At 47.1% G+C, this 27,437-nt stretch overlaps 1 protein-coding gene across 6 annotated transcripts in view; it reads right to left on the reverse strand.

Moving 5' to 3' along the window:
* The window catches only part of TSPAN18 (tetraspanin 18), a 215,614-nt gene that overhangs the window by 160,534 nt on the left and 27,643 nt on the right, over positions 1 to 27,437 (reverse strand). For all 6 annotated transcript variants that reach the window (XM_027562593.1, XM_027562592.1, XM_027562591.1 and 3 more), the window contains exon 2: positions 13,207 to 13,288. The gene's annotated coding sequence lies outside the window, so the exon portion shown is untranslated. The remainder of the gene's footprint in view (positions 1 to 13,206; positions 13,289 to 27,437) is intronic.

Consider the following 27,437-nt stretch of genomic DNA (forward strand, 5'->3'; position numbering starts at 1 on the left):
TCCTGGATGCTTATCTCCTGGTATTTATGAGATTTTTCATTAGAACGGCTGTCTTCACGGACTGCTCTGCAGAAGAAGGAAAGGGAAGGAGAGAGAGGGAGGGGAGGAGGAGAGCAGGGATCCCGCTGAGCAGGGCTGGATGCAGCTCCGGGGGATGTCGTCTCACATCCACCAGGGCAAACTGTCACTCCACGGAGGCAGCGTTCCGTGTCCGGCTCTCTGTTACGCTAGACTTTGTACATAGATGGTGCTCAGACGCAGGGGGGCCTTTAGGAATTAGCGCCTGGGGTCGCACAGAGTCAGACACGACTTAACAGCAGCAGCAGCAGCCAACCTACTCAGGGTCCTCCTGCTTCTCTCCTTAGTGTATACAGGACACCTACAAGGCCTTTCTGCACCTATTTCCACCTGGAAACTAGCTGGTCACACAGCAGGGCCTGTCCACAGCATCACCTCTTCAGAGTCCTCCGCCGGCCTCCCCTCCACTGCCTAGGACAAGAGGCCCATTGGTTTTCTGCAATATGTGCCAAAAGCCGGGTGGTAGGGGCAGTCTGCACAAGGTGAAGGCAATAGGGGATGAATTGCCTGCAGGAAAGTTTAAAACAAACATAAAACCAGCTAGCTAAAAGCTGACAATGCTAAACAACGTCAATGATAAAATGTACTGCCTCGAAGAAAAACAATCTCGTTGTTCCAACTTCTAAACAACTGCTGTAATCACGACTGCGTTGTAATAATACGTGTGGAAGCTCCAGATGAGCACACTTTTATTACTTGACCTTTCATAAATATTGTGCTCACATGGATGTGAGTTCAGAGAACAACCTCTGGTTCAGCAGACCCTAACACGAGCCGATTCTGCCGCACACGTTCGTTGTGAGAAAAAGGACTCAGAGCCGAGCGAGTTCTGTCTGTACGGGGTGGTGGTTCTAGTACTCTGCACTAGTTCTCTTTGTACCAGCTCCTTTGATACTAGATATTCTCACAGATACCAGATCTTCTACTCTTAAATAGTAGACTTGAAGTAGGCAGTGACAGCACAGTGACTGCAAGGACGCTGAAACAGAGTATTGCCAAGGCAGCCACCTCTGTTCACGCTCCCAGCCTTGCAGGGTTCACGCGTTTGGAACTTCCTTTGTGCAATTTCTTTTCTTTTTTCAAAAAATCCATTAATTTAATTAAAAAGTATGAACTCATTCCTTCTCCCCCCGCTTCTTTTGTGCTGTAATGTTTGTTGACTGGCATGGTTCTGTATATAAAGTCCACTGAAAGGAACATTTCGCTGTTTCTTTTCTGGCCATTATTAGAATTGGCTTTATTTCATCACTATTACTGAAAATAATTTTGTTGTACAGAGATGACAGGTGTTAAAAGCCATCTTCCCCGGGTGTTGCATATCCCAGGTACCTCATCCGGCTGCCCCACTCGAGCTTTGTCGAGCACCAATAATTGAACAGCGCTTGCCTTCAGGGCAAGCTAAGCCTGGGCTTGCTCTTGCAGCTGGCTTCTCTTCCACAACAGTTTCCTGGACAATGCAAAACTAAGATCTGTTCGCCCTGGTGTCCCAGATGGGCCGCCCTCTGGGCAGCTCTGGGTAGCCGCCAGCAGGCACCTTCTGCAGGTTCTCCAAGACCCTGCACTGCTCCATCATCTTCTCCATCTACACTCACCCCGAGGGGGTCTCATTAGGGATGAAGGCTGGAAATACTCTGTCAGCTGACGGATCCCAGATTTGTCTCTCCAGCGCAGACCTCACCCCTGCACTCCAGGTATAGGCCTTCATTCGTGTTTTTGCCCCCTCCATTTGGATGGATCAATGTCCCACCTTAAAATGGCTCAAAGGAGAGCTCGGTATGTACGTGCCCCTCATCCTTCCCCGAAGCCCAGCCGCCTAGGCTCCTCCATTTCCAGGCACAAAACTCTACAGTCATCCGTGACGCCTCTATTCCGCTTCCTCCTCATCAGTGAGTCTGTCAGCTCTACTTTCCAAACAGATGATGAAAGATTTGGCTTCAAAGCACCTCCACCACCCTCGTGTCCTTCCAAATCACCTCATTTCTGGCCTGGATCAGTCTCTACCCCAGTCTCCTTGTCCCCTATAATCTGTCCTCTATTCCGCAGTCAGAGTGATCTTGGTAAAATGTATTATTTTATTGGGTCCTGTCTCCTCCTTGTACACTGGCTTCCCCTCACACTTAGAATCCAAATCCACAGTCCTCCCCTGGCTGGCAGCTCCCTCCTGGCCTCCCCCTACTCCTTACTTCCCTCACTCTATCACTGTGGCCTCCTTGCTGATCTTCCAACGTGCCAGCTGCCGTATGGCCCTTACTCTTGCTGTTCCCTTCACCAGGAAGCTCTTCCCACAGATGAAGTCCAGGCTCACTCCTCACTGTCCCCAAGTCTCTGTTCAAATGACATCTGATCAGGATGCCCCCTATCTGAAATAGCACGTCCCTGGCCCCTCCCTTTCTCTTCCTGCCTGTAATACTGTCTGACACTAAGTTTATTTGTTTGATCTCTGTCTCCTCCAACTAGAGTCCAAGCTCCATGAGGGCAGGGACTTTGCTGTTTTGTTCACAATACTACATTCCTAGCATTTAAAGCAGAACCTGGTACATACACACCAGGGGCTCAGCAGTATTTACGGAATCAATGAAGTGGACTTACATTTAACATCTTCTCTCAGACTAACTCTGGGCAAAGTATTGCTATCATCACACCCATTTTGCAGATGTGGAAACTGAGACTCAAAGAATGGGAGGGACTTAGCCTCAAGACCCCTCAGATCCATGTTAGTTAGTGACACATCATGATTAAAACACAGGCTTCAAAGAAGAGGAAATCAATACAGAAAATCAACAAAATCTTTTCATTTTGTTCTTCGAGAACAAAATCTGGTTCTTCGAGAAAACTGGCAAAAATGAAAAAACCTCTAGCAAGGCTAAGGAAAAAAGAGAGAAAATACAAATTATTAATATCAGAAATGAAAGAGAGGACATCACTATAATTCCTACAAACATGAAAAGGGAAATAAAAGAATACTGTGAACAATTCTATGACCATAGATTTGATAACCTAGATGAAACAGACCAATTTCTTGAAAGACACAATCTGCCAAAAATCATACAAAAAGAAATATGAAATCTGAACAGGCCTGTACCTATTAAACATTTTGAATCAATAATTAATAACCTGTCAAAAAAGGAAACATTAGGCACACATGGGCTCACTGGTGAATTCTTCCAAACATTTAAGGAGGAATGTATCAATTCACAACAATCTCTTCCAGAAAATACTAGCAGAGAAGATACATTCTGACTCATTCTATGAGACCAGTATTAACCTAATACCAAAAGTGAAAACAGGGCTTCCCCGATAGCTCAGTAGGTAAAGAATCTGCCCGCAATGCAGGAGACCCCAGTTCGATCCCTGGGTAGGGAAGATCCGCTAGAAAAGGGATAGGCTACCCACTCCAGTATTCTTGGACTTCCCTTGTGGCTCAGCTGGTAAAGAATCTGCCTGTAATGTGGGAGACCTGGGTTAAATCCCTGGGTTGGGAAGATCCTCTGGAGAAGGGAAAGGTTATCCACTCCAGTATTCTGGCCTGGAGAATTCTTTGGACTGTATAGTCCATGGTGTTGCAAAGAGTCAGACACGAATGAGCGAGTTTTAAGTTTCTCTGGTGGCTCAAATGGTAAAGAATCGGCCTGCAATGAGGGAGACTCGGGTTTGATCCCTGCATTGGGAAGAACCCCTGGAGAAGGAAATGGTAACCTACTTCAGTATTCTTGCTAGAGAATCCCCATAGACAGAGGAGCCTGGTGGACTCCATGAGGACGCAAAGAGTTGGACATGACTGAAGCGACTTGCATGGCAAAACTTAAAAAGACATTACAAGAAAACTATAGACAAATATCTCATAAACATACATGTAAAAATCTTCAACAAAATATGAACAAATAGAATTGAAAAAAAGTATAAAAAGAATTATAGGATATGGCCAAGTGGGATTTATCCCAGATATACAAGGCTGGTTCAATATTCAAAAATCAGCTAAAGTAATCCATTATATCAATTGGCTAAAGAAGAAACATCACATGATCACATTAATAGATGTAAAAACAGCATGACAAAATCCAATACCCATTCATGATAAAACTCTCAGAAGACTAGAGAAATAGAGGGAAATTTTATCAACTTGATAAGGAATGTCTATAAAAACCCATACCTAACATCATCCTTAATGGTGAAAAGCTAGACATGTTCCCATTGAGAAACAAGGAAAGTACATCCCTTCTCACCACTGCTTTTCAATATTGTACTGGAAGTCCTAGCTAGTGCAATAAGATATAGGCTTTTTTATTTTCATGTATTAGGAAGGAAACGTTTCTACTTTCTATGGGTATTTTAATTTTACAGATTGGGAAGGAAAAAATAAAATTGTCTTTGTTCACATATGACATGATTGTCTATCTTTAAAATTTGAAAAAACTGACAGAAGACTGCTTGGAACTCACAAGTATTTATAGTAAAGTGAGGTTGCAGGATACAAACTTAGTATATAAATGCCCATTGCTTCCGTATACACAAGCAGTGAACAAGTGGAATTTGAAATTTTTTTAAAAAGTATACATTTCCATTGGCACCAAAATAAATGAAATACTTAGGTATAATTCTAACAAAATATGTAAAAGATCTATATGAGGAAAGCTACAAAACTATGATGAGAGACATCAAAAAAGAAACTAAATGATTAGAGAGATATTCCATGTTCATGGACAGGAAGACTCAGTATCGTCAAGATGTCAGTTCTTCCCAATTTGATCTATAGATTCAATACAACCTCAGTTAAAACTCCAGGAAGTTGTTTTGTGGATACCTGCACACTGATTTTAAAGTCTCATAAAGAAGCAAAAGACCCAGAATAGCCAACACTACAATGGAGGAGAAGAACAAAGTCGTAAGACTGGCACTCCTGACTTCAGGACTTAGAAGCTACGTCATCAAAACAGCATGGTACTGGCAAAACAGTGAACACAAAAGTCAGTGGAAAGGAATAAAGAGCAGAAACAGACCCACATAAATACAGCAAACTGACCTCTGACCTCTGACAAAGGAGCAAAAGGAATGCAGTGGAGAAGTAGTCTTCTCAACAAGTGGTGCTGGAACAACTGAATATCCACAAGCAAAAAGTATATAGACACACACATACAGATCTTATAACTATCCAAAAAGTAACTCAAAATGCATCACAGACCTAAACATAAAATACAAAACTATGAAACTCCTAAAAGATAACAGGAGAAAGATCTACATGACTTTGGGTATAGCAATGACTTTTCAGATACAGCATCATAATCCACGAAAGAAATAATTGATAAGCTAGACTTGATCAAAAGTTTAAAATTCTGTTCTCTGAAAGACATTGTCAAGAGAACAAGAAGTCACAGACTGGGAGAAAATGTTGACAAAAGATGCATAGATAAAGAGTTATTACCCAAAATATACAAAGAGCTTGTAAATTCGTAAACTTGCTTTGTTGTAAAACCGAACGATAAGTAAACAAATAACCCAATTTAAAAATGGCAAAAGACCTGAACAGACAACTCACCAAAGATCCACAGATGGAAAATAAGTGTATAAAAAGATGCTTTACACCATATGTGATCAGAGAACTGCAAACTGAAACAAAACTGGATACTGCTGCACACCTGTAAAAATGGCCAAAATCCAAAACACGGACACACCACCAAATGCTGACAGAGATGCAGAACAACAAGAACTCTCATTCACTGGTGTTTGGAAAACAGCAGTTTCTCACAAATTTAAACATACTTTTACTGTATAATCCAGCAGCTGTGCTTCTTGGTATTTACTCAAATGAGTTGAAAATTTACATCCATGCCAGAACCTGCAGAAGTTTTACAGTAGCTTTATTCATAATCGCCAAAACTCGAAAGCAAACATGTCTTTCCGTTGTGCTGTGCTTAGTCGCATAGTCATGTCCAACTCTTTGCGACCCCATGGACTGCAGCCCGCCAGGCTCTTCTGTTCATGGGGATTCTCCAGGCAAGAATGCTGGAGTGGGTTGCCATGCCCTCCTCCAGGGGACCTTCCCAACCCAGGGATCGAACCCAGGTCTCCCACATTGCAGGCAGATGCTTTACTGTCTGAGCCACCAGGGGAGCCTGATATCCTTCAGTAGGTGATGGATAAATAAACCGTGATGCAACCAGACAATGGAATACTATTCAGTGCTAAAAAGAAATGAACTTAGCAGCATTACTGATAATGGCTAAAATGTGGACGCACTCCAAGGGTCCATCAACAATGGCTTAGCAAAATGTGGTTTACACATACAGAGGAATATTGCTCAACTTTACAAAGGAAGGAAATTCTGTCATACCCTACAACATGGGCAAACGTTGGGGACATTACACTAAGTGAAATAAGCCATTACAAAAATAATAATAATGGATGATTCCATTTATATAAGGCACTTAAAGAAGTTGAAATCACAGCAACAGGAAAGATGAATGGGGTTTGCCAGAGGCTGGGAGGAGAAGGGAATAGGAAATTATTGTTTAATGTTTATTTTTACAAGATGAAAACCATTCTGGAGATGGATGGTGGGGATGGTTGCACAATAATTTTAAATGCACTTAATACCACTGAACTGTGCACTTCAAATGGTTAAAACATTAAATCCTGTTATATATATTTCACCACAATAAAAAATAGGGGGGAAAAAAACAAGTTGAACTATCAAAACATGAAAAGACATGGAAGAACCTTAAACGCACATTACTAAGTGAAAAAAGTCAATCTGAAAAGGCTCCATAGTGTATGATTCCAACTCTATGACATGCAGGGAAAAGGCAAAACTACAGAGATAGTAAAAAGATCAGAGGTTTCCAGGGTTTAGTGGCGGGGGAAGGATGAATTGGTGGAGCACAGAGGATTTTTAGGGCAGTGAAACGACTCTGTATGATACAGTGATGGTGGATACATCGTTATCCATTTGTCAAAACCCATAGAATGAATATCGGAGAAGGCAATGGCACCCCACTCCAGTACTTTGCCTGGAAAATCCCATGAATGGAGGAGCCTGGTAGGCTGCAGTCCATGGGGTTGCTAAGAGTCGGACACGACTGAGCGACTTCCCTTTCACTTTTCACTTTCATGCATTGGAGAAGGAAATGGCAACCCACTGCAGTGTTCTTGCCTGGAGAATCCCAGGGACGGTGGAGCCTGGTGGCTGCCATCTGTGGGATCACACAGAGTAGGACACGACTGAAGTGACTTAGCAGCAGTAGCAGCAGCATAGAATGAATATACAGCACCAACAGAGAACCACAGCATAAACTATGGGCTTTGGGTGATACCATGTGCCAGTGTAGGTTCCTCAACTGTAATGTATGTACCACTGGGTGTGGGATGTCAGCAGTGGGGGTGGCCGCATGTGTGTGTAGGAATGTACAGAGACAGAGAGAATATGAGAATTCTCTGCACTTTCCCCTCAATTTTGCTATGAATCTAAAACTGCTCTAGAAAACAAAGTGTACTTTAAAAAAGAAAACAGCTTCAGAGTCCAGACCCCACTCTCCTGCCCCCATCCCATAACACAGCCCTGCCCATGGCCCAGAAAAGGAAGACATCCTGGCAAACCCCAAAGCACAGGGAATGTCTCCATTCATTTCTTCTCACATCAACAGCTCTGGCCTGATTATATACTACCATGGCCACCAAAGCAGCACTGCCGGCTGATTTGGGCTTTTTTCTTTATGTGTAGGCTATTAACTAACATACATTAGTTTACACAATTTTTTAAAAATTATTTTTGGTAGTGCTGGGTCTTCTTTGCTGTGCACAGGCTTTCTCTAGTTGCGGCAAGTGGGGGCTACTCTCTGGCTGCGGTGCATGGGCTTCTGATTGCGGCAGCTTCTCTTGCTGGGGAGCCCCAGCTCTAGAGTGTGCGGGCTTCAGTAGCTGCAGCATGCTGAGCTCAGTAGTTGCAACTCCTGGGTTCTAGAGCACAGGCTCAGTAGTTGTGGGGCACAGGCTTAGTTGTTCCGCGCCATGTGGGATCATTCCGGATCAGGGATCGAGCCCGTGTCTCCTGCATTGGCAGGTATATTCTTTACCACTGAGCCACCCAGGGAAGCCCTAGTTTACACTGTTAACCAATAAAAAAGGTGGCTGGGTGTAGCAGGATGATCACCAGTCCAGGTCAGAAGACTTGCAGACTAAGCCCATCTCCTTCCATAGCTCTGTGACTTTGGGCAAGGCATTTCCCCTCTGAGATGCTGAAACGCATCTGAAAATGAATACTCCCTCCCTCTTTGCCACATCTGGCTATTTGAAAGTTCTTCAGCTGTGATTCATAGTGTGGATATATGTCATTTCTTAAAAAAAATAAAACCTTTTAAGGGCATGTTATGTTCATTTTTGCTACGTGAACAGAAAAGTAATACTTTGCTTATTCTTTAGATGAGGAAGTTTAGACTTATTATTAACTATCCATGATGTGAAGGAGTGGTCACCCCACAGAGTGAAGGGTCAGTCTGGCCTTGTTCTCACAGCCAACCAGGTCAAGGAGAGGGGGCATTTCAGAGGGAAAAACACAGGGACAATGTGTGTGTGGTCCTGGGATGAACTTGTGCAAATTTAAAACAACTTGAAAAAGAAAAGAAAGGAAAGGCTTGGTATGGACACTATCCTGGAGAGCAGAGAAGGACCAGGTTACTGTCGTGAGCCACAGGTAGATGAGCTGGACTGGGACTCAGGTCTTCCTCCAAATCACACTAGGGTTGGGTAAGAGGTTAGTCAAGCTCACCTGGACCACTGTCTTCTGTTTGGCATCTGTAAAGCCTTTCCAGAATCAAGGAAAATCAGGATATCTCCCTCATTCACCTCTTTCAACTTTATCATGGCCTCTTCACCTCAGTGACTGAAGCTTTAGTTCAGGGTCACATCTTCTCTGCCCTGGATCATCCTGGCAGGCTCCCAACCAGCCTCCCTGACTGTGCTTTATCTTCCTCTAAACCAGTAGTGCACAATCATGGCTGTACATGGGAATTACCTGGGGAGTTTTAAAATATACTAATACTCTTCTTAAAATTTACACATAAAGCTACAGTAATCAAAACAGCATGGTAACGGCATAAGGATAGGCATATAGACCAGAGGGCAGCAAGGAGACCAAACGAGTCCATCCTAAATGAAATCAACCCTGAATGTTCATTGGAAGGACTGATGCTAAAGCTGAAGCTCCAATACTTTGGCCACCTGATGTGAAGAGCTGACTCACTGGAAAAAACTCTAATGCTGGGAGAGATTGAGGACAGGAGGAAAAGGGGATGACGGAGGATGAGATGGCTGTATGGCATCGCCGACTTGATGGACATGAGTTTGAGCAAATTCCAGGAGACAGTGAAGGACAGGGAAGCCTGGTGTGTTGCAGTCCATAGGGTCACAAAGAGTTGAACAAGACTTATAGACTAAGCAACAACAACAAATAGATCCGTGGAATAGAATTGAGAATTCAGAAACAAACCTATACATCCATGGCCAATGAACTTTCAACAAGGGTGCCAAGACTATGCAGTGGGGGAAAACAGTCTCTTCAGTGGTAGTCCAAGGATATTCAAGTGCCAAAGAATGAAGTTGGACTCCTACCTCAAACCATATACATAAATTAACTCAGAATGAATCGATGGCCTAAATATAAGAGCTAAGGTCTTAAAACTCTCAGAAGAAAACATGGAGGTGAATCTTTATTAGTTTGGATTTGGCAACGGAGTCTTAGACATGACACCGAAAGCACAAGCAACAAAAGGGAAAATAGACAAGTGGGTAGAGGCTCCACTGCGGTGGCAGCCAGGCCTTCTTCACCACCACCCACCCCCACCAGCCACCTGCCTCCTGCTGGGAGATCTCAGCAGGAGGATGATCTGCAGGCTTCCAGGAAGCTGCCTTCACTCATTTGCTCGGCCTGCTGTAAAGGGCTGGCTGGGGAGATGAAAACATCAAGGGACTCCCCATTCTTCCAAGCTCCAAACTCCACGCAAGGCTGGGCAGAGAACATAGGAGCAGTGCCAGCGTGGGTGCCTGCCGTGGTGCATCACTGCAGGCATGCAGGGTGCTCTTAAGCCACATGGGGACCACCATGAACGCCATGGGGTGATGATGTGAGTCCTGGGGGGTGCTTCATGAAAGTCTTAGCTGCCTCTGTAGTACTATGCGGGGTCCCTAAGGACACACACCATGCGCCTCTGGAAATGTGAACGAGTGCCTTTGAGGGGGCTGCGGGTGCTGTGGGGTGCTATGGCAAACACTCACTTTAGGGCAGGAACCCTGGGTTTGGGTCCTAACCTTGCTGCTTTTTAGAGGTGAACCCTAGAATAATTTACCACTTTCCAAAATCCCAATTGTCCTTAAAAAGAGTTTACTAATACCTGCCTCCCTGGGGAGGATCTGTGACTACCTCCAGAGAGGGTCCAGGAACGATCACTGGGAGTCAAACATAAACCATGGAATTAGGGCTCAGGAAGAACTGTTCACACCCGACATGGCCTCACGCCCCAGGAGTGTCAGAGCAGAGAGCTGACACAATCCAGGCGCTTCCTCTCGGGCCATTTTTAGATCACGTACAGAAAGAGGTATGTGTCTCCAGGGTGACCCCACTGTGTGCTCACAATCACCCAGCTTTCTCATGTCAAGAGCCCAAGCCTCTTCACAGAGGTCACCTCGGAAGGCCACCCACATCATTCCAGGGAGCGACCCTCATTCAAAGCAAACAGGAGCATCGCGCTGGCGATTTCCTGGCCCTTACAACCACCCAGTGGGGGTGCATGCTATTTGCCCACTTAATAGATAAGAAAACGGAGATCATTCTGGGTGATCAAAGCACTCATCTGGAGTCAAACAGCTACTGAAGGGCGGAGCTGGGACTCAGCCTCTGTCAGTCTGGCTGAGAGGCCGGCAAACATTTCCCACAACAGTGCACGCCTGTCTGCCCGTAGCTGATGGTCATCTTTACGTGCTCCCTGTGACTATAACATTTCTGTTTCCTGATTAACCACAGAGGCCAGGCGAGATCACTGCCGTCTCAGCAGCCTTGCTGATGGTAAACCAAGATCAACAGCCTCCTTACTGTTTTTCTTTCTGTACTTCAAGAGACTCTTTCCTCTCACCCAAGGCCCAAGGCTTCCCCCGATGGAGAAACGTCCCTTAAAGAAAGATCCTGAGGAAGTGAAGCTATTTCTGACTCACTTCAGCGCCTTCCCCTGATTAAGAAAATCAGGCAGGAATCCAGGTTCTGATAAGGTGATTGCTTCCTGCGGGGATCAGGAGGTTTACATAGAATATTATGGCTGAGGTGGCTGGTTGAGCCCGGCGAGCTGCAGGACAGATGCTGGGAGGGCTCCAGAGAAGCCCCCCACCCCCGATTCCTGGCCTCAGTGCTCCTCTGCATTGTCCACTTGGGTGGCCCTTGACCTGGTCCTGCTTTATCTGCTTCTAGGACCTGGCCACCCTGCCTTGGATTTCAACCTAAAATAACCCCAGCCAGCCAGGAGGCACACTCCACCGTTGACAGGATGAGCTTGGAAACTGGTGGAGTATCAGATTAGTGACTCAGAAAGTGACCAAGTACAAGCTCAATCCCGGGCACCAGAAAACCAAGACCCGCAGAGATTTTAACAAGAACCCCAACTTAAAAAAAAAAATTGTTAAAAAGATCTTCGTGTCTTTTTCAAGAAATGAAGTTCAGAGATGTGATTTGGTTTCAAGGGATTTTTTGACCTTAAGATTCAAGTCATAGAACCGGTAAGCAAAATGCACAAGAATGGTCAGGTAGTTCAGAGAGGTGCTTCAGATTCAGCCACACAGTGCTGTGTGACCTTGAGCGAGTCACTTAACCTCTCTGAGACCCGGTTTTCTCTTCCCTAAGATGGAAGTGACAATAGGGCTGTTGGTGCAGGAACTGCAACTTAACCCTGCACTCGGCATGGAGAAGCTTCATTCAAGGTTAGCAAATCTGACTCTTCTGATTAGCGGGGACTCAAACACAGTTCCATCTGCATCTCTGTGGTCTGCACCTGTGGTCTTTCCCCTGAGGGTCTGTGTCATCCTTTACTCAAGACAGGCAATCAGATCTCTCAGAGCTTTCCAATCCCCTCTCCTCGCCACAGACTGGACCAAACCGCTGCCTCCCTGTCACTCCCCCGACCCCATACCACCACCTGTTCCTTCCTGTAGCTCAGCCCTGGTCTTGGGACCTCAGCAACTGGGGACGTGTGGTTGGAACAGAGATTCAAGTCACTGCTGCCCCATATTTACAGATGAGGAAATGAGGCACAGTCTGAGAGCCAGAAGCCAAACATCCTGGCTCCTCATTCAGGAACTTTCAGGGAAAAAATGAGGTAACCCGGCCTATCACCAGACCTGGGATGGTGAGCAGCCCAAGAAGCTTCTAGAACCCAAGAAGCAGACCAAGGCTTTTCCATTCCCAATTCCATCGTGGAATGTGATGGCTGATCCTAGTACTTGTGGATTTAAACTTTATCCAAAAAGAGTCTTGGAATGGGGGAGGCAATGAGGGAAGAGGTTGGGGGAGGGGATGAGGGGAGAGACATGGGTGGAAATCACCCTAGGAAGGTATTTCCTTCCCACAATCCCAAGATTACGGTGGGTGTGGGGGAGGGGGTGTGGGAGGGAGGGGAAGTGTGGGGGAGGTGTGGGGGAGAGGTGTGGGGGAGGTGAGGGGAGGGGCATGTGGGGGAGGGGAAGGAGGGGTCCTTGACAGAGGTGGGACCCTCTGTGAGCCTCCAGGAACTCTGCTTTCCCCCAGAGGCTCACCTCCTCCAGCCCTTCAACCCTCAGCTCTTGGGTTGTCTCAGGACCAACCCTGACCTTCTGCCCCACAGTGGGGCAGCACCCAGTCTGGTGAGATTCCCGCTTCAGCGTCAGCCTCCTTCTCCTCATCCCTCACCCCTCACCTTTGCTCCCATCATGCAGCAAACATCTGGGGGTGAGGACAAGAGGAAAGCCGCCTTTCACCTGCCCTGCAGCCTCCAGCACGAGCTGAGAGCTTTCTCACTCAGCCACAGAGGGTCTGGTCTGGGAGCAGGGAAAGGAGAGAAGAAGATTCGAGCCTCTTATTTGAATAAATTGAGATCCACGCCTCCGGGGCACCAAACTTACCTTTTTCAACTGGTGTCTTCTCCTGTCTGGGGTGTCAAGATTCTCCTGAGGTCTCTTTCTGATGGTGGCTTCAGGATAAACTCTAGAAGGAGGACAGAGAGAAATACATTTTAAAAGGCTAAGGGGGCCTTCCCTGGTGGCTCAGGGGTAAAGAATCCGCCTGTCAATGCAGGAGACGTGGGTTTGATCCCTGATCCGGGAAGATCCCATGCACCACGACTACTGAGCCCACACGCCACAACTACTGAAGCCCGTGTGTCCTAGAGCCGGCGATCCACACCACACAAGCCACCGCAATGAGAAGCCCGCACACCACAATTAGACAGTGGCCTCCACTCGCCCCGACTGGAGAAACGCCCACGCAGCAACGAAGACCCAGCACCGCCAAAAATAAATAAATAAGGCAAGGGATGGGGGGCATGCAGCTTCTGGGGCCACGTCTCTTAGATGTTCCCCCACTCTCACCTCCCATCTCTGCGGGAGGTGATACAGAAGCCAGACAGGGCCCAGCAAGACAGAAGCAAGCATCCAGCCCCACCGAGGGTCCCAGGATGGTGTCCCCAGTGCCTAGAGCCCGGGGTATATTTTCAATCTTTCAAAATAACCCCGGGAGCCTGTACAATGGCCCTGTGATGACACGGAGCGGGCTGATCGCAGCACCGCACTGTGTCTCTTTGCTTCTAGCTAGAATGTTATCAACTTGGTGTGGGGACTCCACTTTCTTCAGGCGAAGTAAAGGCTCTCTGAGTCATTTTGAAAATGCGAAAGCGAATTAATCATTGCTTAATGAATGCAGGCTCTGGGGCAGACTCACACTTTCAAGATCTGGTATTCAGGCACAGATAAGTAGTAAGTGGAGAACACTCTGATGGTGAGAAAAACAACTCAGCTCCAGAGCCTAGGACCCAGAAATCCAGCCTCTCCCCACACCCCCCACCTCCTCTCTGTCAGTTTCACGTAGAGTTCGAAGGTCACTGGAGAAGGATCAAATTCACTGCATACCTGTCAGCCAAGGCTTAGGCTGGTTCCAGGGGACCAGCTCGTTCACATGCCCAGCTGAGCAAAAGACACAGCTGAGCAGAAACAGGGAGGGCCGGGGGCCCCCATCCCTGCCTTCCAATGACCCGGCCGCACAGAAGCCCCTATTAAATTTCATATTGCCTCAAATAATAATGACAATGATCCCAACACCCTCAACAATCTCATGAGAAAGTATGGCCCCGTTAGGAATGAGGACCACGATGAATTCCGAGGCGTTAACTTGCCCACACGGCCATGCTGCTGAAAAGGGACAGACCCGGGACGACACTCAGGGAAGTCAAGCCCTTGAAACTGCCCTCTCCATGGTGGGGGAGGCCTAGTTCAAGGAGAGCAATGAGTTCAAGGTCTGCCCTGTAGATCCCAGCACCAGAGCACCCTATGCATAAAAGAAGTTCTCGGAACTTCCTGCTGACTGATGGGGAACAAGGCTTGGCCAGAGGACATGACCTGGTTTTATTTGGCTATCTAATTTGGCTCTTTATTTGGATGCCTCAGACATCCACCCAGGCGGTGTCAGCCCAGGGGGCCTCAAGTGTCATGGGCCAGACTAAAGCTACAGTCAGAAGAATTCATGATATATATACATGTACAGATACACCTACAGCCATATCCGTCTCCATATACATCCATACACATATGGATAAGCTTGTATATGTATAAAAGTTTCATTTTTAACTACAAATGTGCAAGTTTTCCCATACTCATTTATCCTGTTTAACAGACTCACTGTGCAATCTCCGTAATATGACCTTCCAGGCTATAGTCCGTGTAATCACATATGTGTGTGCGTGCATGCTAAGTCATTTCAGTCGTCTGACTCTTTGTGATCCCATGGACCATAGCCCACCAGGCTCCTCTGTCCATGGGATTCTCCAGGCAAGAATATTGGAGTAGGTTGCCATACCCTCATCCAGGGGACTTTCCCCGCCCAGGGATGGAACCTGCGTCTCTTGTGTCTCCTGCACTGGCGGGCAGGTTCTTTACCACCAGCACCATATTTGTGTACATGTGTGTATAAGCATGTACCCACGGTGGCCCACATGCAGACTGTGGGATCTTACACGTGTTATACAACCCCAGCTCTCTGTGAGACCATGTCTACCTCTGCAAGTGAGCACACAAGCATCTTCTGGAGTCTTCTTCACAGTATCCATGGTCAGTGTGGACTACAGTCCCTCACCTCACCCCCCATGCATATGTGCGTATTTCCATTTCTGGCTGTTACCACCTTGTGGCCATGGGCCCCTTGGTGCACTCATTTCTGTGTGGATGTTTTCAAGCACTTCCACAGCCTGGATGCCTCGAAGCTGGACGGCCAGGCAGAGGCTCCGCGAACATCACATTTGACAAACTGCCTTCTCCCTGTTGGTGTTGTTTAGCCGCTTAGTCGTGTCTGACTCTTTTGCGACCCCGTGGACTGCAGCCCTCCAGGCTCCTCTGTCCGTGGGATTTCCCAGGCAAGAGTACTAAAGTGAGTTGCCATTTCCTTCTCCAGGGGATCTTCCCAACCCAGGGATCAAACCCAAGTCTCCTGCATTGGCAGGCGAATTCTTTAGTGCTGAGCCACCAGGGAAGCCCCACAATACTGGATTTACTCCCTTCAAATAGCAGGGCAGGAGCCCCTTTGCTTGAATGCAAATTTGAACTCAGAGTTCAGCCTGCAGAGTTTTTCTGTTCACCTCCTGGTGGCCTGGGAGGTCGTGTTCCCTGGATGAGGCAGGAGTTTATTTCTTGTCTTATGTAGCTGTCCACTGTTCCACTTCCCCGGAGCATCTCTGTGTTCCTGGTCCACCTGAGCCCGGGAACTACATTTACAGGCTCAGAACTGATAATGAGCTTTTATGAGCTCTAGGGACCGTGAGGAACACGTATTAATGTCAAGTGTGCCCGTCAGCCACACAGCCTGTGTGAATGTCACACATTAACAAAATTAAAGGCTGCAGCCACGCTGGGAAGGAGCCGCGGGCTGCGTGTCAGGAGGTGTGAGCAAGGCCCGTCAACAACAAAATTACTTTTCGGGTTTTGCACTCCCGAGCCTGAAGCTGTCTTCACTCTTCGATGGAATTCTGTCTTCCTGCGCCTAAGAGGAGATTAGTTTATTACCAGCCTGCCAGGAGAGGTGAAATCCGGCACTAATCCTAATTCCCATTTAAGCAAATCTGCATTGTGTGAGGGAAACCAGCTGGGCTCGGAATTTCTTCCCCTCTCCCCTGAGATCTCCTCCCAGCCCCATCCTCTCTGTGGGGGAGGAAGTCACTACAGATGTTAGACCCAGAGCCCTCTGAGGAGGGGAAAAGAATCCTAGGGTTTAGGGCCAAGACGGCAATGTCGGGGCCGGGGCTGGGGACTGGTGACAAGAGGCAGCATCGAAAGGTGGCCGGCAGGGTGATGGAGTCTGAGGTTGACCAGGCAGTCTTGTGCCCTGGACTTGCTCTTGCTTTTATCCAAAGTCCCCCACCCACCCCCTCCACCTGCAGGTTTAAAGTGAAACAGGTTGGAATTCTGTTGTTGTTCAGTCGCTCACTCACTCTTTGTGAACCCATGGACTGCAGCACGCCAGGCTTTCTTGTCCTTCCTGTCCTTACCATCTCCCAAAGCTTGCTCAAACTCATGTCCGTTGAGTCGGTGACGCCATCCAGCCATCTCGTTCTCTGTCGCCCCCTTCTCTTCCTGCCTTCAATCTTTCCCAACATCACGGTCTTTTCCAATGAGTTGGCTCTTCACATCAGGTGGCTAAATTATTGGAGCTTTCAGCTGCAGCATCACTGACTACGCTAAAGCCTTTGACTATGTGGATCACAATAAACTGTAGAATCCTGAGTCCACCTCTGACAAGCTCTGTGACCTTGAGCAAATGAACTTCCTGCTCCACGCCTCAGCTCCTCATCTGGGAAACAGGGTTAACAACAGCTGATGACTCATACAATGTGAGGATGACATGACGAATGTACACACAGGACTCAGCTAAGAGCCTGACACGTAATACCCTCTCTCTTGAATGTAAGACTCCATGGGTTATAATTGCACCATCATTTTATGGGTTTCTGATAAAGAGAAAACAGTGCCTGTTAAGCTATTTGATTAAGGCATCACTTTTTGTATGATGCACCCTCATTTCAGAGACCTTAAAGTATTTTTTTAACAAGGGTGCCTTCAGTTCAGTTCAGTCGCTCAGTTGTCTGAGCAACTCTTTGCAACCCCATGGACTGCAGCACGCCAGGCTTCCCTGTCAATCAACAACTCCCAAAACTTGCTCAAACTCATGTCCATTGAGTCGGTGATGCCATCTAACCATCTGTCGTCCCCTTCTCCTCCTGCCTTCAATCTTTCCCAGCGTCAGAGTCTTTTCCAAGGAGTCAGTTCTTCACATCAGGTGGCCAAAGTATGGAATTTTCAGCGTCAGCATCAGTCCTTTCAATGAATATTCAGGACTGATTTCCAGTAGGACGGACTTGGTTGGATCTCCTTGCAGTCCAAGGGACTCTCAGGAGTCTTCTCCAACACCACGGTTCAAAAGCATCAATTCTTCAATGCTCAGCTTTCTTTATAGTCCAACTCTTACATCCATATGTGACCACTGGAAAACCCATAGCCTTGACTAGATGGACCTTTGTTGGCAAAGTAATGTCTCTGTTTTTTAATATACTGTCTAGGTTGGTCATAACTTTCCTTCCAAGGAGTAAGCGTCTTTTAATTTCATGGCTGCAATCACCATCTGCAGTGATTTTGGAGCCCCAAAAAATAAAGTCTGTCACTGTTTCCCCATCTATTTGCCATGAAGTGATGGGAGTGGATGCCATGATCTTCATTTTCTGAATGTTGAGCTTTAAGCCAACTTTTTCACTCTCCTCTTTCACATTCATCAAGAGGCGCTTTAGTTCATCGCTTTCTGCCACAAGGGTGGTGTCATCTGCATATCTGAGGTTATTGATATTTCTACCAGCAATCTTGGTTCCAACTTGTGTTTCATCCAGCCTGGCATTTAGCATGATGTACTCTGCATATAAGTTAAATAAGCAGGGTGACAATATACAACCTTGACATACTTCTTTCCCAACTTGGAACCAGTCTGTTGTTCCATGTCCAGTTCTAACTGTTGCTTCTTGACTGCATACAGATTTCTCAGGAGGCAGGTCAGATGGTCTGGTATTCCTGTCTCTTTAAGAGTTACTATGGGCAAGAATCCCTTAGAAGAAATGGAGTAGTCCTCATAGTCAACAAAAGAGTTCGAAATGCAGTACTTGGGTGCAGTCTCAAAAACAACAAAATGATCTCTGTTCGTTTTCAAGGCAAACCATTCAATATTACAACAATCCAAGTCTATGCCCCAACCAGCAATGCTGAAGAAGCTGAAGTTGAATGGTTCTATGAAGACCTACAAGACCTTCTAGAACTAACACCCAAAAAAGATGCCCTTTTCATTATAAGGGACTGAAATACAAAAGTAGGAAGTCAAGAGGTACCTGGAGTAACAGGCAAATTTGTCCTTGGAGTACAAAATGAAGAAGGGCAAAGGCTAATAGAATTTTACCAAGAGAACACACTGGTCATAGCAAACACCCTCTTTCAACAAAACAAGAGAAGACTCTACACATGGACATCACCAGATGATCAATACTGAAATCAGATTGATTATATTCTTTGCAGCCAAATATGGAGAAGCTCTATACAGTCAGCAAAAACAAGACCAGGTGCTGACTGTGGCTCAGATCATTAACTCCTTATTGCCAAATTCAGACTTAAACTGAAGGAAGTAGGGAAAACCACTAGACCATTCAGGTATGATTTAAATCAAATCCCTTAGATTATACAGTGGAAGTGACAAACAGATTTAAGGGATTAGATCTAATAGAGTGCCTGAAGAACTATGGACAGAGGCTTATGCCATTGTACAGCAGGCAGTGATCAAGACCATCCCCAAGAAAAAGAAATGCAAAATGGTTGTCTGAGGAGGCCTTACAAACAGCTATGAAAAGAAAAGAAGTGAAAGGCAAAGGAGAAAAGGAAAGATATACCCATTTGAATGCAGAGTTCCAAAGAATAGCAAGGAGAGATAAGAGAGCCTTCCTCAGTGATCAGTGCAAAGAAATAGAGGAAAACAATAGAATGGGAAAGACTAGAGATCTCTTCAAGAAAATTAGAGATACCAAGGGAACATTTCATGCAAAGATGAGCACAATAAAGGACAGAAATGATACGGACCTAACAGAAGCAGAAGATATAAAGAAGGGTGCCTTGGAATCCATGAAATATACAATAAGGGCTTAGTCAATGCTAGTTAGTGATGATACTAGCCAGGTACTCCCATTTTGCAAGGTCTGGTTCAAAACTTAGATTTTCTTCCTCATCTTCTTTCTTCCAAGCAAAGCAAATCTGCATTTTAAAATAAATGTATAGGAAAAAAATCTGACAGCCACTTTAGTATCCTGGATAAGACCAGATGAGAGACTTAAATATCTACCCTGATGTTTTCTACTCTATATTAAAATTGAAATAGTACACACACACACACACACATATATATTTGTTCAATAGTGTACATACTAGGAGTATACAGCCTACTGGCTTTTCAAAAGCAGAGCACCCTGTGGAACGGGACACCCAAATCAAAGACTTCCCTATTCTCCCAGTCATTGTTTCTCTTCCATCCCAGGTCCCCCCAGTCATCCCTGTTTCTCTGTCCTCACTGCCGCTCCCTGCTGGTCCCTGCCTGGGCACAGCCCGAGGTCGGCTGTCTGCTTACTGCAAGTAGGCTCCATCTTGTCTGCCAGCCTGCTGCCTCTGTTCCATCCAACATGCCCTCTCCTTTGCTGTCAGACAGAGCCCATGTCTTTCTCTTCTGCTTCAGTGGGTTTCCTGGCCTCCCTCTACCTATACACAGGACCTTTTATCATCTGACCCCTGGCTGCCTTTCCAGGCCCATTTTCAGGTCCTTGCAATATGCACAGACTCCATAGTCAAACTGAACTGACCTGGACACTCATGCCACACCACCACACTCAGTCAGATCTGGCTGTTTTTCATTCTGCCTGGAGGTCCATTCTGTCTTTCCTAATCCTGAACTTCAGCCCCACCCCCACATCCCCAAATCACTAGGAAAAGTCCTAGTGTTTTGGAAAACTCATCCTGCAAAACCCTTCTTCAATATCTGCTCTGAGAAACCTTCCCAGACGTACACAGGCACGATTAATCACTGTTCTCTGGGCTCTTATAACAATTTGTGTACATAGGTAGTAAAGTCTGCATCGAAGCACAGTCTATTTTTTTGTTCATGTGATTTTTCTCCTCCATCAGACTGAAGGATGTGGGTGATGTCTTACCCACTCTGTGGTCTCAATTCCTGACTCAGCACATAATAGCTGGATGAATGGATAGTTGCTATGATAGATGAATAGATGGATGGGTAGAGAGTGAAGAAGAACTGAATGGTAGAAGAGAAAAAGGAACTAGATTGTAGTTGGTTGCAGAGATGGATAAATAATTAAAGATATAGAAAGACGAACGATGGATACATGCATGCAGAAATGTACAGATAAATGGATGCAAGCATGCATGGATGCATGGAAACAGAAATGGATGACCGATGATACACGTAGATGGATGGATGGGTGATGGATGGATGGACAGGTAAACGGAGAAATGAATAGGAGGACGGATGGAAGTGACTGTATCTATAAAAGAACGGGTTTTATATGAAAAGTAGGAAGGCAGAACTTGGTTAATGGAGATAAGAGAAGGAACGAAAGACTCTTAACTATTTGTGTAACTTCCTGTGGACCCCAAGAGGCTATGTTTTTTCCAGTAGTCATGTACAGATGTGAGAGTTGGATCATAAAGAAGGCTGAATGCCAAAGAATTAATGCTTTCAAACTGTGATGCTGGAGAAGACTCCCGAGAGTCCCTTGGACAACAAGGAGATCAAACCAGTCAATCCTAAAGGAAATCAACCCTAAATATTCATTGGCAGGACTGATGCTGAAGCTGAAGCTCCAATACTTTGGCCACATGATGCAAAGAGTTGATTCATTGGAAAAGACCATGATACTGGGAAAGATTGAAGGCAGTAAGAGAAGGGGATGACAGAGGATGAGATGGTTGGATGGCATCCCCAACTCAATGGACATGAGTTTGAGTAGACTCCAGGAGATGGTGAAGGACAGGGAGTCTGGTGTACTGCAGTCCATGGGGTCACAAGGAGTCGGACACAACTTAGTGAATGAACAGCAACAAAATGGGTGAAAAGTCAGGCTCAGTGGACAGTGTAGAACCATTTGGATGATTACCTGTGAGTAGGCTCAAAGGGAGCAAACCCCCACTAGAGCCTGCTGCCTTTCTGCAATGTGGGGCAGGGTGGGTGGTAGGTGGAATGCCCTCAGCATCAAATGGCAGTGAGCACCATGGTCAAGAGACCAGGCTTTCCTCTCCCACAGGCCTAGGTATGAGTCTCAACTAGGCCACCTGCCACCCTTGGGGCCTTGGGAAAGTTCCTTATCCCACTAAACCTCACATTAGTCATATGCAAATTCTGGACCACCATAGTCCTACCTCAGTGGCCTGAGCTGTATATTAGATGAGCTGCTGGTGCTGCTAAGTCGCTTCAGTCGTGTCCGACTCTGTGCGACCCCATAGACTTCACCCACCAGGCTTCCCCATCCCTGGGATTCTCCAGGCAAGAACCCTGGAGTGGGTTGCCATTTCCTTCTCCAATGTGTGAAAGTGAAGTCATTTAGTCGTGTCCGACTCTTAGCGACCCCATGGACTGCAGCCTACCAGGCTCCTCCGTCCATGGGATTTTCCAGGCAAGAGTACTGGAGTGGGTTGCCATTGCCTTCTCCAATTAGATGAGCTAAGGGATTATAAGTGATTCTCACGGTGCTCAGCACAGAATAAGCCCTCAGAGCCCAGAGAAATTACATGAAAGAACTTGTTGCTACTTTCTATAAAGAGGGTAGTGGCCATGATCAGTGGTTCCAAGCACAGTCCTCGGACCCTGCCCTCTCTCCCTCAGGGGTCTACACTCAGAACCGGTGGCATCTACACCCTATTGTACAGCCTACCACTTTAATTCACAATAGATGGACTTTCTAACTGATTACATAGTAAGTTTCCAGATGATGTTGAAGATGACTAATTGAGAGCCTCTTGATATCCTAGAATCCCAAGTCAGTAGGATTTCAGAGTGGAGAGCTGGGAAGTCTTCCTGGAAGAGGCAGCAAGAAAAGGACAGAAAAGAAGGTGATCAGCTCAATGATGAGCCTTTTCCTGGCTAGCTCCTGTTTTCTCTCTCTCTTTCTCTCTCTCTCTCTGTTTTTCTCCCTCCCTATCTACTAGCCACCCTACATGGACCAGCCTTCCTTCTGAATTCTGTGATCACAAGGACTCTGGGTCTTGAGCCCCAAGAAGGGACAGCATCCTCGGCGAGTCCTGGAAGCCAGCTCAGCCTTGGGCCCCCTCGCCCCACACCGATGCCAGGCCACAGGATCCAGGCTGGGCTGCAGCCAGCCGGATGCATCGCTTGTAGATGGATAAAAGCTCTGCAGTTTATGGCTCCAAAGCAAAGCTGGGGCTTTGTTTGGCTTTGTTTTAAATTAGCAAGGCAGGGGGTTGGCGTGGGGGTGGGGGAGAGGGAGAGGAGCCAAGGCTTGTTCAGGACGAGTTCCTGCTGCGTCCTGCATCTCAAAGATCCCCTGGGCAACCCTTAATGAAGCCGCCTGAGCTCATCACGCCTCTGCCTTGCCTCTCCACCTGCACTTGTCTCGCTGGGGGAGGGAGAGGGCTTCCCAGGGCCGCCCGCCCTGTCACTCAGCCCCATCACCCTCTGTTCCCGTGATGAGTCCCTGAATGAGCCTGTTAATTGTGTCCCAGGGTCTCGATGGGGCTGAAGTGGGAGCCGTGACATCCTCAGAAAGACTGGGAGGTATGATTTATCTTTGCTCGGGGAGGGGAGGGATGCACCTGCCATCGGGCACAGTGCAGGGGGCGCTGGCACTGCTAGCCAGGGCCCAGGATGATCTGCCTGGTCGGTGAGGGACTCCCAACCTGAGCTCAATAGCTCTTGGTGGCTTGGGGAGGGTGGAAGGGCCCCCAAAGAGAGAGGCACCTTCCCCACAAATTAACATGTGAAACTGTTAATTCTCACTGCAACTGTCGTTGGTGATCATCTCCCCTTCTCGGCACCTGCTGTCAGGCCTGGAGTTGTTCTGCACAGGCCAGTCAGGGTCTCTCGTGCTCTCTGCATGGTACCGGGATCCATGGGACAGATGCCACCCCTACGGTGCTTGACAGAACAAGAAGGGCAACTGGTGAGACTGCCCTTCATCAGCGGGCAATGCTCTGCATCTCCTCCCCCTCTTTCCCGACTGGAAGCACTTTTTGGTACCTGAAGGGGCGGGGGGACAAAGGCTGTGCCTCCCCTGGAGCAGACTGTACTTCTGATCTTCATTCCTCTTCCTCCCATGCTGCAAGGAGAGAATTGCCACTCTTCCCATTTCTCAGATGAGGAAAGTGAACTGAGCCACAGGGTTTTTAGGTAACTAAACACTGGTTTGTGAGCATGTTAAGTCGCTTCAGTCATGTCCGACTCTTTGCGACCCCATGGACTGTAGCCCGCCAGGCTCTTCTGTCTATGGGGATTCTCCAGGCAAGAATACTGGAGTGGGTTGCCATGCCCTCCTCCAGGGGATCTTCCTGACCCAAGGATCGAACCCACATCTCTTATGTCTCCTGCACTGCCAGGTGGGTTCTTTACCACTAGTGCCATGGGGGAAGCCCAAACATTGGTTTAGTTCATAGTGAAAGGGGAAAAGAATCAATAAGACTATCTGCCAAGTAAGGCTCACTCATTCTCACAAGGAGACTGGGGCTCCCGCAGACCTGCCAGACAAGCTCCCAGAGGGACCCAGGAGCCCTAATGGTTTGAGGGACTTTTCTCTGAAGATGGAGCCTGACTTGCTTGGCCCCAGCTTCACTGTGTCACCTGAAGCACAGAGAAAGGAAAGATCTGAGCCCCAGTACTCTTGTGCTAAGTGGCCAGCATCCTCCTCTTCACTAACAAAGGGAGGAAGTGATGCTCAGAGAGGTCACTTGTCTGCCGTGACGGAGCTGGACCAGGCAGAGGGAGGACCAGCGCTCATGATGCTGTCTGTAGCCAAAGTTCTGGAGCCACTTCTCTGGAGTCCAGCGTGCATTAGGCTAACCCCGTAAGTATCCTGTCTCCAGAGGATGCATCTGAGAAGTTCTCAGGCCATTGGGCTGTTTGGACAAAGATGTCTGGCGTTTCAAAGGCTTCAAGAACAATCCAGCATTTCCCAGCATAGGGTTCAAGAAAAGCTGAGACCGTCTCAGTGCTGAAGCTGACTTTGGCATAAAATGAGTCTCAACACGCTGCAGACCCTGAACTCAATGGGGATCCACTGTGCAGCCAGCTTTATACCTACCGGAACGCCTGTCTGAGGCTATTCTGCCTCTGAGAGAATCAGTATTAAAAAGCCACACGACAGTAATAGAGATGTTTCCAAACCAGCCGCCCTGCCGTTAGCCAGGAAGCTGAAAGCTGAGAACTCATAACTGAAGGGCCAAGCCTGCAGCCCACCACAGCTCTCCTCTGCAACGTGGGGCTATTAATTCAGCCTTTACAACCCGCAGGGCTGCGGTGGGATCGGAAAAAGGCACCTCAACTCCTTGTAATTCTTCCCTGCTCAATATATTTCCCTGTAAATATATTCCAATGCAGAAAAGGGTCTGCGGGAGGTGAGACGGCAGATCTATTAGCATTTTGATGGGTTTTTCCCAACACATGGAACAAGAGGGCTTTAAAATTCATCGCTCAGAGATTAATCCTTCCATCACCCCTCTCCCTCCACAGCTGGAGGTGGCCAAGAACTTTTTACCCCTTTCAGACCTTGATTAGGAAAAAGAAAGTTAGGAACTCAGCTCAGTCTCAAGAGTGCTACAGAGAAGAGAGAGCTGCGTTATCTAGACTGAGTGTGTAGAGCCCTCCAAACACAATTAAATGGCAGAATCAGGCATGGGGGGTGAGGGGGGGCAGTCAGAAGGCTGAGATACTAAGTGGGGGTTGGGAGCTTCTCTGACTCAACAGAAGCACACAGCCAGTCCTGGAGAGGAGCCCTGCTAGTTCGGAACAGCATGGTTCATCTTTTGTAATGGACGAAGGCCAGGCCTCTTAACATGCCTGTTCGCTCACTCGACAAGCATGGCAGAAGAATCACTACGTGTCACCTATTAGGTGCTTGGGAAAGAAGGATCAGGAAGATGGTTCAGCTCAACAAATCTCTGCTCTCAGAAGACTCAGTCTAGATGGGGAGACAGAAGGAAATTGACAAATACAAGAAAATGCAGCAGGCGACTGAGGCCAATGCAGTTGCCCTGGGACCCCAAGGTGGGGGGGTTCGGTTCAGTTCAGTTCAGTTGCTCAGTCGTGTCCGACTCTTTGCGACCCCATGAACTGCAGCACGCCAGGCCTCCCTGGTGGGGAGGGTGGGGCACCTCAATCAAGCTGGGCTGAAGGACAAGTCACACCCTTGGGGGACACCTGGTCCTTCCTCGAAACTTGCTTTTGAAAAAAAAAAATGAATGTGAGGGAATATTAAGTTTGGAAGGTGAAGTGTGCCGTTAGCTAGGATATGATCAGGAAGAATATATACACACTGGTAGGATAAATAACTGAATTTTCAACATCACACTGGAGCACTGTTAAGCAGACTCACCCAAGGAGCGATTATCTAGGGCAGAGGTCCCAGACCTCCAGGATCTAATGCCTGATGATCTGAGGTGGAGCTGATGTAATAATAATAGAAATAAAGTGCACAGTAAATGCAATGAGACTGAATCATCCTGAAACCATCCTCCCCTCCCCAGCCAGGTCTGCGGAAAAGCTGTCTTCCATGAAACAGGCCCCTGGTGACAAAAAGGGGTGGGGGACCGCTGATCTAGAGGATTCTAGAGAAATGTGACTTTGACTCATGGGAGGTCACAGATGAATTTGTAGATGTTTTTCAGTCTGGTAGAAAAGATAACCCAAAGGTGGGATTAAGCTTTGTGTATCCAATCCAGCCATCTTCTCCCAGTATTCTTTCTCCCTTGCCTACATAACTGCTGACTCTCTAGTTCTCCTGAGAACCAGCTTTACCCACGAGCTTCTCCTGTTGGCTCCCTCACTTACAAGTTAAATCAGTCTTTGGTCTTCGTTCATTTTAGATTTACATGTGATTCAGGATTTATAATTTTTTGAAAAGTATACTTCGACAGTACACACCCAATTACACACACACACACATACATACATGCACACAATGCACAGCGGTTAAAGTGGAAAAAAACTACAGCAAAATGTTACCAGGGGGGCATCTTTAGGTAACTGGTGTTTGTGTATGAGTGATTTTTACAATCAGAAAAAAAGCAATAAACACTATTTTTTAAACAGAGAAATACGCACCCATGTAAGATCCCCAGCTAGCAGCTAATACAAGCTGCTTGCTCATCCCATCTGTCAGGGCACGTGGGGCTCTAAGCACCTAAGTGGACCACCTCATTAAGGCCTCACCATCACACCATCCATGCCAAAACTACCATTACTCTTCCCATTCTACAGATGAGGAAATGGAAGCATACCAGTTAGCCTCAGATTCTGAATCTCAACAATAAGAGCCAGGATCTGAACCCCAGGCAGCCTGCCCCCACAGCCTGCCTGCCTAACCACCCTGCCAGACGCCTGCCTCCCAAGTGGAAAAGGAAGAAATAAACACATCTGCCAGGCTGCCAGGGTCAGGCTTGGAGAAGACCGTGTTCCCACCCACTCCCACAGCACCATGTGCTGGGAAGTCGAGCGCAAACCTCGCCAGCCTTGAATTGAATTCACATGTGTCTCTCCCACACTTGCAGGCTGGGAGTGCTCTTCTCCATTCTTGGAATCTCCCATCAGGACTCAGTGGATGCTCAGCACATGTCTCAGAACACTTCTCTCCCTGCTCTGATGGCAACTCTTCTAGCTAACCCCGTTCAGGGACTCTAAAAGGTAGCCTCTAATTAATAGCACACTCCATCTCTCTCCTTGCCCACACAGGCACTACAGACTGGTTTATTACCTGTATCTTAAAGCAAAGGGCAGCCTGGCTTCAGCAAAGAGGGGTTCAGCGTGTTGGAAGGGGACCTGGCCTTGGAATCCTGGAGGA

This window comes from Bos indicus x Bos taurus, chromosome 15 (assembly GCF_003369695.1).
Source record: "Bos indicus x Bos taurus breed Angus x Brahman F1 hybrid chromosome 15, Bos_hybrid_MaternalHap_v2.0, whole genome shotgun sequence".
Classification (NCBI taxonomy): domain Eukaryota; kingdom Metazoa; phylum Chordata; class Mammalia; order Artiodactyla; family Bovidae; genus Bos; species Bos indicus x Bos taurus.